The sequence below is a fragment of the Corylus avellana genome, chromosome 10 (genome assembly GCF_965113065.1).
Source record: "Corylus avellana chromosome 10, dhCorAvel1.hap1.2, whole genome shotgun sequence".
Lineage (NCBI taxonomy): Eukaryota > Viridiplantae > Streptophyta > Magnoliopsida > Fagales > Betulaceae > Corylus > Corylus avellana.
The window spans coordinates 9685267-9695838 of NC_142499.1; the positions used below are offsets into that span (position 1 = coordinate 9685267).

At 36.1% G+C, this 10572-nt stretch overlaps 1 pseudogene; it reads right to left on the minus strand.

Moving 5' to 3' along the window:
- Window positions 1-1473: 1473 nt before the first annotated feature.
- Window positions 1474-9807, minus strand: LOC132188127 (putative receptor-like protein kinase At3g47110; annotated as a pseudogene).
- Between the last annotated feature and the right edge of the window lie 765 nt (window positions 9808-10572).

Genomic DNA, 10572 nt, shown 5'->3' on the forward strand with positions numbered 1-10572 from the left:
AGTACATTATGAGAAGCGGAGAAAGTTGAAGGAGGTGAAATATTGGAACAAGGCAGAGAAAGATGCAGAACATTATGAGAGTTCTTGTCAACTTCATCCATCTAATAGATATCCAGCTACCATTACCAAGAGCCACTATTGGAGACCAGTATGGCATGAAACGACATAATAGTATGGAAATCATTGGCTGAGAATTGAAATAAGTGTTTCTATTCAATTCTAATAAGCTTGTTGCGGCTGCATATCTTGTTAAGGTACATTTGACTTGAAGGAGGTGAGTAGGAGACAAAATGGTGGTCGAGAGGATGCTTTTCAAAGCAATTGTCGTATCTTTGAGTTTCAACTTGAGTTAGCATTAATTAACAAAATAAACAAAATAAGGAATTGTTGACTTTTGCTTTCAATATAAATCTATTCAACCATTTTGTCTGGGCCATGATTATATATCTTTTTTTCTTTGTAGAAATGGGCAACAAATCTTTATAATAAGGTTAATTTGGACAGGTTTTTAATATATTACGGTGTTTAAATCATTCACATGTTTGGTTTGGTTTGGTTTGCTTATCCTCGTCTACTTGATGACGTGCTGGCTGCCTACATAGTAAATCATGCCTCATGCCTGTTAGAATATATTTAGAATATTTTCTGATTTTATATTATTGATTTATATTTTTTTAAGTATAAGTCAATTAAAATTAAGCATACACAATTCGCATTAGAGACACATTACACACGAGATTTGCCTCACTAACATCCATTGCATCACAAAATGACTTTGCTGGTCTCATGGACGATGTATTTCCTTGCAATCATAATTAATATTCAATGGAACTTTTTTTTTTTTTTCTGTAAATTTTAAGACTAGACTTGATCAAAAGTCGGTTTGATTTATTCCAACAAAACACATACGCGCACAAACAGCCAAGCCAATGCTAGCTCAACACACTACAAGCATTCGGGTCATTAGCGTCCAAATTTTAAATTTTAAAAAGCAACTAAAAAAAAAACATGGGCATTACAAAAGAGACTTTTCTACAACCATACTTCTTCACGAAGCTCCATTTCCTACAAAACAACTTTTGTTCAAAAAACATAAGGAAACAAAAATCAAATCACTTATAAAGTTACCAGTGGACTTAAAGAATTAAGATATCTTATAATTGATTGTCCAAATTGCATTGAATTTGGGTAGCCACCATGAGGACATATGTGGGGCGTATGTGCCTTGGGCAACTTAGGGTTTGGGCTACCTCGGCTGAGAATAATTGGGCCCTACACTTCTCCTTGCTATGAGGTTACTCGAATTACATGCAATTTGGGCAATTAATTATAATGGATCACAAATCAAATGTAAACAAGGTGAAAACTCTTAAATGAATGTTTTGATCCTAATAATATCGCTGGAAAGTCTACTTGTCTATCATTTGATAAACTTATGAATCAAAATTTGTAGTGCCTTACCTTACTTGGTCCTTATTCATGGATCCTGACTTGTAGAAAATCATTTTTGATCCGATGTAGTTCCCTGGTGACATCTTCCATCTTCATTCTTTCAGTTGGCGCTGCTAATGAACAAGCAAGGCTGATCTTGAAAATTGAAATTAGGCAATTTTGCACATTAGAATTCATATGGCTTAGGTTCTCAATAAGGACTCTTTCTTCTACTGCCTCAATATCATTGTGATCATCGTTGTTGTAGTCATCTTCTTCTGTTGTCACTTCTAAATCGTCCACTTCTCTTGTGAGAAGATTTGGGTCTACAACTTGAACAAGTTTTTCTGTCGATGCCATTTTAATAAAGTTATGATGGTTGAAACCATCTGTAAACATTTTGTCGGTGGATCTCTTTCCTGTGAACATCTCCAACAAAAAAAATCGCATAGCTATAGACATCTCCTTGTGCTGATGCCTCACCACCCATTCCATACTCTGCAATTCATATATTTCATACACAAAGTTAACGTGGTAATGATTTCAAATAGCGGTTTAATACATAATTTAAAAGAGTTGGGATTTTATATTTAGAAGCAACATATTTTATTTCTTCTTAGAAAATAATGTGAAAAATAGTTTGTATTCTACAATTAGAACTCGTGAAATGTTTTGGGATTTTGGATAATAAAATAGGTCAGTATTAGAATCATATCAACTAATCATTGTCATTCCTTCGTTTTAACTTATTTGTTGGACAAACTAAAGAGTATGTTAAAATATTAATTTAAACAATTAAAATTCACAATTTCTTATCAACTCAATTTTTTGGGATAAATGGTAATTTAAAATAAGTTTTAAGTCTAAACCTTGTACCGGTAATTTATCCCATACTTCAATAAAAATAATCCACATATTGTCTAGTCCAACGCAGCTATACGTGTCTTTTCTTATATATGCACGCCTTATTAATCTCTATCAAAGCCTAAATACTATATGTGACCAATATTTTCAAGCAATGTATACAAACGATCGGTTTTATTTTGAAAAAAGTTGTTCTCACCATTTTTATGGCAGGGTTTACATGTTCCCCTTCTTGTTAATTAGCTGACATATAAATTTGATATATATATCTAATGGACGTGTTATCAGAATAAGTATGGAGAGCATAGTAAAAAGACGGTTAGTAATACTTTTCTACTTGAACAAAATCATGATTTAAAGGATTTAAGATCGAAGTAGTGATGTACCTAGAGCAGCGTAGCCAATGGTACCCTTTATTCCAACTGTGCTAGTTTGATTTTGAGAATCATCATTTGTTGCAAAGAGGATCCTTGCCAAACCAAAATCACTTACTTTAGCAATCATGTCATCGTCAAGAAGAACATTGATTGGCTTCAAATCACAATGAATGATTGGTGTTTCACAATGATCATGCAGATAATGTAGTGAAGAAGCTACATCAATCGCAATATTTAGTCTTTGAAGGAGGTTCAAATATCTTTATGGACTTTCATTCTCTCTATCATGGTGCAGCCACTTGTCTAAGTTTCCATTTGCCTTGAATTCGTAAACTAGTGCTTTGAATTCATTGCCGCTATAGTCCACGCTTGAGCAACAAGTTAAGATCTTCACGAGATTCCGATGCCGTATATTTCTTAATGCATTTCATTCAGTCATGAAACTCTTGTAAGCTCCTTTATGTTGAAGGTCCAACACTTTCACAGCAACCATCATTTTTTCTTGATCAAGAATTCCTTTGTATATGGAGCCAAAACTACTAGATCCAATTAAATTGGTAGGAGAAAATCCGTCAGTAGTTTGATAGAGCTCCTTGTATGAAACATTTGAAAGAAAGTTGGTTTTGGGGAGTGTAGAAGATGATTCTTTTTCTGATTTTCTCCTCCTATAAAGGATAACAGATGATGAAAATAGAATAAAACATAAAACCCCACTAACAATTATGGCAGTTAATTTGAATATATGGGATTTTCCTTGCTTCATAACTTTGACATCGCATGCTTGTAGTTTTAGTTCTGTGATACCTTCACAAAGCTTTTTTTTTCCTATCACTGATATTTCACTTGAATTTTGGAAGACTTCCTCGGTTGGTACCTCGCCCACCAAATTGTTGAATGAAAGATTCAAATACAGTAGAATAGAAACTTTCTGTAGATCTTTAGGAATTATTCCCGAAAAATTGTTTCGTGAAAGATCTGCGTAATGAAGGTCTTTCAAGGAAGATAGTGATGGAGGTAAGTTTCCTTCTAATGAATTACCCTGCAAGTAAAGGTTCTGCAAACTCGAGCAATCTCCAATGGTTGTAGGAATCTCACCAAACAAATTGTTTTCGGAGACATCCAAATGCACAATATTTTTCAAATTGCTTATTTCTGTTGGTAGGATGCCTGTTAATGAGTTGTGTGATAAGTTGAGTCCTAGTAATTGGGAAGAAAAACTCGTTTTGGGTATGGCTCCACTAAGGTTATTTTTTGAAATATCTAAATACTGCAAACTTTTGAAGTTTCCAAAACTTAATGGAATGCTTCCGTCGTCCAATTTGTTCTGTGATATGAAAAGTTCGACCAACTGAGAGACGTTCCCTAGCGAGGATGGCATGGGTCCCGACAATCTGTTTCCATACAAATACAATCCTTGCAGATTGTGTAACTTTCCAAAATAAGTGGGAATGGGTCCTGTGAACAAGTTTTCATACATGGCTAGAAGACTTAAGTTGATGAGATTCTCTAATGCTGCAGAAATAATTCCAGATATTTGATTGCCATAAATATATAAATCATTGAGTTGCTTCGACAAATTTCCTATAGAATCAGGTAAACTGCCTCCGAAATTGTTATCAAAAAACCTTAGCCTTTCAAGTTTGGTGCAGTTTTCTAAAGATGTTAAAAAATCCAAGTCCTTGACTAAATTACTTCCAAGATTATTTCCACCAACAACTAAAAGAGAGGTTTAGCAGGTTGCCTAGATCAGTTGGAACTTGTCCCACGAAATTGTTATAGGAGAGATCAAGATATTCAAGCTGGGAAGCATTGGATAGAGAAACTGGGATTGGACCAGAGAATTCGCTATCAGCGATGTTCAGGATTTGGAGATTAGAGAGAGTGAGGCCTATATTGGCTGGAAGAGTGCCATTAAGTCGGTTACCTCCGACTTCAATGCTCTTCAGAGTTGATATATTGTAAAAGGAATAAGGGAACGTACCAAACATATCATTTTCCACAACTGTGAAGTAAACTAACCTTTGCAAATGACCCATTTCATCTGGAATATTTCCCACCAAATAATTAAGCGCAAAGCCAAGTGCTTGGAGTGAAGAAACATTTCCCAGAGAAGGTGGGATGCCTCTTGTCAAATGATTAGTGGAAACGTCAAGCCTCACAAGCCTCTTTAAAGAGCCGAGTTTAACAGGAATATTCCCAGTAAGATTATTCCTTTTGAAGTCCAGGACTCTGAGTTGAGGATAGTTGGTGAAGTTGCTTGGAATTTCACCCGTTAACAAGTTGCTGCTAAGATTCAGATGTTGCAGCCGGAACAGATGAGTGACTTGTTGTGGAATTTCGCCGTGTAAGAAGTTGTACTTGAGGTTGACAACCCTAAGAAAGCTGAGGTTGCCGATGTAAGGTGATATGGATCCACTGAAGGTATAGCCACGCAGGTCCAAGGCCGTAACTCTTTGATGCTTTCAGCCGCATGTAATTCCCTGCCATTTGCAGAAGTGGATGGAATTATTCCAAGAGGTGGAGAAGTTAAATGGGTCATTGGTTACCATTTCTTTGAATTTGAGTAGAGCCACACAATCAGTCTCGTTTGTTGGAGTGGAAGCAAGAAGAGTGGCAGGTTGGAAGCACAGTAGGGTTATAGAAAAGAGAAGAATCACAGCAAGGTATGTAGTGCATAGTGCAAGTAAGTTGTGGCTATGAAGCTTTATTGGAATGGAGAGAAGGGAAGAGTATTTGTGAAATATTGTTCGAGGCAGAGGAAGATACTGAGTATTATATATGTAGGGGTAAATTGTTTCAAAACACAAGTTCTAGAGTCCTTGACACACACCGGCAGAGCCCCCCGGCTCTTGGCCTGCTAAATTAATGTTGACAAAGTCTTTGGCCGGCCGAATCTTGGTCCAAGAAGAAGTAGACGTTCAGCCCACTCTCACTCCTTTTTATTTTATTTTATTTTTTATTTTTTATTTATTTTTTTATTTTTTTATCTTATGCAGCATATCATCGTCATTTTAAGTCTCAGGATTGGGAAAATTGCAAGTTTGCAATTTAAGTCAACTCAATGATAGAGCAATAGGATATTTGAAAACAACGTCAAGACATTTGAAATTTAACTCAATGACGTTGTTTTCAAATATCCTATTGCTCTATCATTGAGTTGACTTAAATTGCAAACTTGCAATTTTCCCAATCCTGAGACTTAAAATGACGATGATATGCTGCATAAGATAAAAAAAAATTAAAAAATTAAAAATTAAAAATTAAAAGACAAAATTTAGAAGAAAAAAAATTCAGGTTAAATACTCTTTTGTTTCCTAGGGTTTTTATACTTTATTTTTTTCTCTTAGGGTTTCATTTTTATCAAATGAGGTGCCTAAGATTTTCATAAAGACCAAGATACTATCTCCGTTAAAATTCCGTCCAAAATTTAACAAAATGCCACTTCAGCACCAATTAAATGTCGCTATGTGTCATATAAATATTTTTAGAAAAAAAATTAAAAAAAGATTAAAAATATATATTTTTTCAAAAATAAATTGAGGGTTGCCGTAGCCTACCCCTTGGCCATTTGGGGGTGGCTGGCCATCCCCACGGCCGGATGGGGTGGCCCCCAAGGAGCCAAGGGGTGACCAAAACCACCCCTGTGGGTTTGGAATAAACTTAACCTCGAAATTTAAACTGGGTTTTGATATAATAAACTTAACCTCTTATAGATTTCTTTATTTTTGGATTCTGGTTGTTCAGATCGGGCAAGGGACGTATAGCAATGTATATAAAGCAAAGGATCTACTAACAGGGAAAATAGTGGTGGCTTTGAAGAAGGTTGGGTTCGATAACTTAGAGCCAGAAAGCGTGAAATTCATGGCTTGAGATATTCTTGCTCTACGCTGCCTTGACCACCCTAGCTAAAAAATTTTCAATTGGCCCTGAGGGGTGGCTGAACCACCCACAAGGAGTCAAAGGGAGTGGCCAGCCACCCTCCAAATGGCCAAGGGGTGGCTATATACGGCCACCCCCAAAATTATTATTATTATTATTTTTTTTTTGAAAAAATATATTTTTTAAATCTTTTTAATTTTTTTAAAAATTAATTATATGACACGTGGGGACATTTGATTGGTGTTGATGTTGCATTCCTTTAAGTTTTGGACAAAATTTTAACGAAGGTATCATCTTAGTCTTTATTAAACCATAGGTACCCCATGTGATAAAAATAAAACCCAAGAAGAAAAAAAAAAATAAAGTAGTGAAACCATAGGGAACAAAAGAGTATTTAACCAAAAAAAAAAAAAAAAATGCATTAGTTTTGATGAGTTGATCTATTCTGATTTTTTGTTTGTCATTTTCAGTTTTTTATTTTATGCATGGTATTTTGTTGGGAACCTTTAGTTTGATTTTTGCAAAATATGTCACAAATACTCTGCAAAAATTACGGATTTACAGCAGAGACTCAAAGAATAATTATTTCTCACACATTTTATAAAATATATATTACACTTGCAACTTTGCTAAACAGGAGTTGAATCATTAGTGTTATCAGTACGTTGGATGATGCTTCACTCTATGAATTTTGTGAGAATAATCATCAGCCTAGCTCCAAAACTTTTGAGGCCAATAGAAAATTTTGAACATGTCAATCCCTCTCAAGACCATGGAAAGTAGTTGAATAACTTGGTGCTTTTAAACATGTCAATCCCTCCCGAGAGAGAGAGGTGCATGCTTTTAAAGAAATTACACCCCTCTTGAAAATGCTCCCCGTAGTATTCAACCAAATCTTCCCCTCCAATGGGTGTTAATGTGGCCACGTGGTTTTAACACATGCCACATTTTCTAGCTTAAGTTGCACATGTTGCGTATTTGCACACGTACTGCTCAAGAAAAGATTTAAGTGATATTTTGTTTCAGGAATTGGAAGTCATTTGAGGTTGCACGAAGAAAGAATAAGAAGAATTGGGCTTAGTAAACAATACCTCCTGACATTATTCTCATATATTTTGGTGCATTACCATATGCTTAAATACAAATGTTTGTAAGAAAATATATTGTCTTAAACATGTAGATCATCAAAAGTAGGTTTGACTTATTCCAGCAAAATAAATACTCGCACAAACAGCCAAGCCAATGCTCCATGGGGTCATTACAAAGGAGACTTTTCTGCATTCTGATCATTTCTTCACAAAGCTCCATTTTCCTACAAAAGTAGAAATTGAATATATTTGCCATGTTGGACAATTTAGAAACTCCTAAGATAAAAGAAACAAAAATAACTTTTGCTCTGAAAAGTTGGAAGGAACAAAAAAAATCTAATTCACTTATAAGATTACCTGTTGACATAAATAAGGTGGAAACCCTTTGGCGAGTGTATTGATCTTAATAAGATTATCGGAAAGTCTACTTGTGCTGGCAGGTCATCTACCTATGAAGCTCTTATGCTTGTGGTTTGAAAGAATTATTTGGAAACTTTAAGGTTTAAAATTTAATTATGGCCAAAACTTCAGTCACTCTATGGATTGTCTATCATTGGCTGAACTTCTAAATCAAAATTTTAGTACCTTACCTTACTCGGTCCTTATCCATGGCTTCCAACCTCTAAAAAAGCTTTTTTGGTCTAATGTAGTTCCCTCGTGACATCTCCCATGTTCATTCTTTCTTTTGGCGAGTCTAATGAACAAGCTAGGCAGATTTGAAAAATTGAAAGTAACACTTCTGCACATTAGAAGTTATCTGGTTTAGGTTCTCCATATGGACACTTTCTTCTATTGCCTCAATATCATTGTGATCATTGTACTTGTAGCCATCTTCTTCTGCTGCCACTACTAATTCATTTACTTCTCTTTTGAGTAGATTTGGATCCACAACTTGCACAAGCTTTTTTGGCAATGCCATGTTAACAAAGTTATAAAGTTTGAAACTATCTTTAAATATTTTGTCAGTGGGTCTTTTTCCTGTGAACATCTCTAACAAAAAAATCCCATAGCTATAGGCATCTCCTTGTGCCGAAGCCTCACCACCCATTCCATACTCTGCAATTCATATATTTCACACGCAAAGTTAACATGGTAATGATTTCAAATAGTGGTTTAATACATAATTTAAAAGAGTTAGGATTTTATATTTAGAAGTTACATATTCTATTTAGTCTTAGAAAATAATGTGAAAAATAGTCTATATTTTACAATTAGAACTCGTGAAATTTTTTGGGATACTGGATAATAAAAGAGGTCAGTATTAGAATCATACCATTGTCTTTCCTTCGTTTTCACTTATTTGTTTATGTTAAAATATTAATTTAAACACTTAAATTTACAATTTCTTATTAAATTAAAATTTGAAATAAGTAATAATTTAAAATAATATCAAAGTAAAATTTTAAGTTTAAACCTTGTACCCGTAATTTATCCCATATTTCAATTAAAATAATCTACATATTGTCTAGTCCAACACAGCTATGCCATATCTTTTTTTATATATGCATGCCGTATTAATCTTTATCAAAAGCCCAAATATCATATGTGACCAGTATTTTCAAGCAACATGCATATATACCAAGACCAGTTTTATTTTTATAAAAGTTGTTCTCAACAATTTTACATGTTCTCTTTCTTGTTAGTATCGTTGCTTAGGAAAATCTATAGCTTAAGGAGTATACACTCATGCCCTTAGGTTGGCAAACATTAAATATACCGGTATGATTGGCATATTGGCATATTGTTATCTTAATTAGTCTGATTATTGGTGGATATCAAAACCCTAATCCCTTTTAGTTTTAGTTTATCTTTTATTTTAATTCAATCGTGACAATTGAATTTTATCTGTTAATTAAATAAGAAATTACTTCTAAACATAATTTACCAATCCTCGTGGGCATGATCTCGTATTTGCCTGCTATACTATCGTTTGATCTTGTGCACTTGCGAGTAAAACGTACCAAGTATTTGCCTATTAATTTAGGTGGGTATTTAGCACAACAGGCGACCCCTACAGCATAAGAAGATTCTATCTTAGCCAAGGCTTCCTCCTTCTCCGCGCCGCGGGCAACCTCAACCGCATGACACAATTTGAGGCTCACCAGTGCCTCTTCCTTTTCCGTAGCCTTAGACAACGCAGCTACACAAGCCTCCTCCGCCGTCGCCATAGAAGCCTGAGCATGCTTAAGCTAATCCTGGGTCAACTTCAAAGAGACACGGACCTGCCCCAACTCTTGTCGAGCCTCAACCAGAGCCATAATAGCACCATTGGCCTTGCTTGTCAAGCTCAAGTTCTCTGCAGCCATGTCTGCCTTGGACGCCCATGCCTCCTTCGCCTCTCGCTCAAGTCGCGACATCTTCTTGCGAGCTTCGGCCTGGTCCCACTCGAAACGGAACACCTGCTCGCCGCAAGTGGCAAGGTCCCTTTGTAATTCGTCAACGGCGGCGCGTAGCTTTTCTACTTCTCCCATAGAGTTAGCAAGTTCTGCTCTCAGTCTTGCAACCTCTAAAATGGCGGAGGCCAGACAGTCATCACGAACTGCAAAGATACGAGCCAGCTCTGCAGGTTGCTGCAGTAGGGGCCCACCATCAGATAACTTGTAGCAACAATATGAAAATGAAAACATCGAAAATACTTACAAGGAAGTACTGCTACTGCCATGCCTCCAGAAGGTCCTCGCGAGCAGTTGAAGCAACAGCAGGCCCGACAAGGAATGTCGCCACCAGAGCGGCGCATGGATCCGCGAGAAACCCCTTTAAAGCCCACCAGCTCGCCGATGTTGTTAATGCATCTCTGGGAGTCACTAATTTAGGAGGTTAATCTGCAACCCCCTCTTATTCAAGTGCCTGGCTGTCTCCGATATCTAGCACACGCGTGAGCCCCGATTTGCGGGTGTCCGTTTCAACAAAAGGCCTCGCCAGCGGCAATCTCC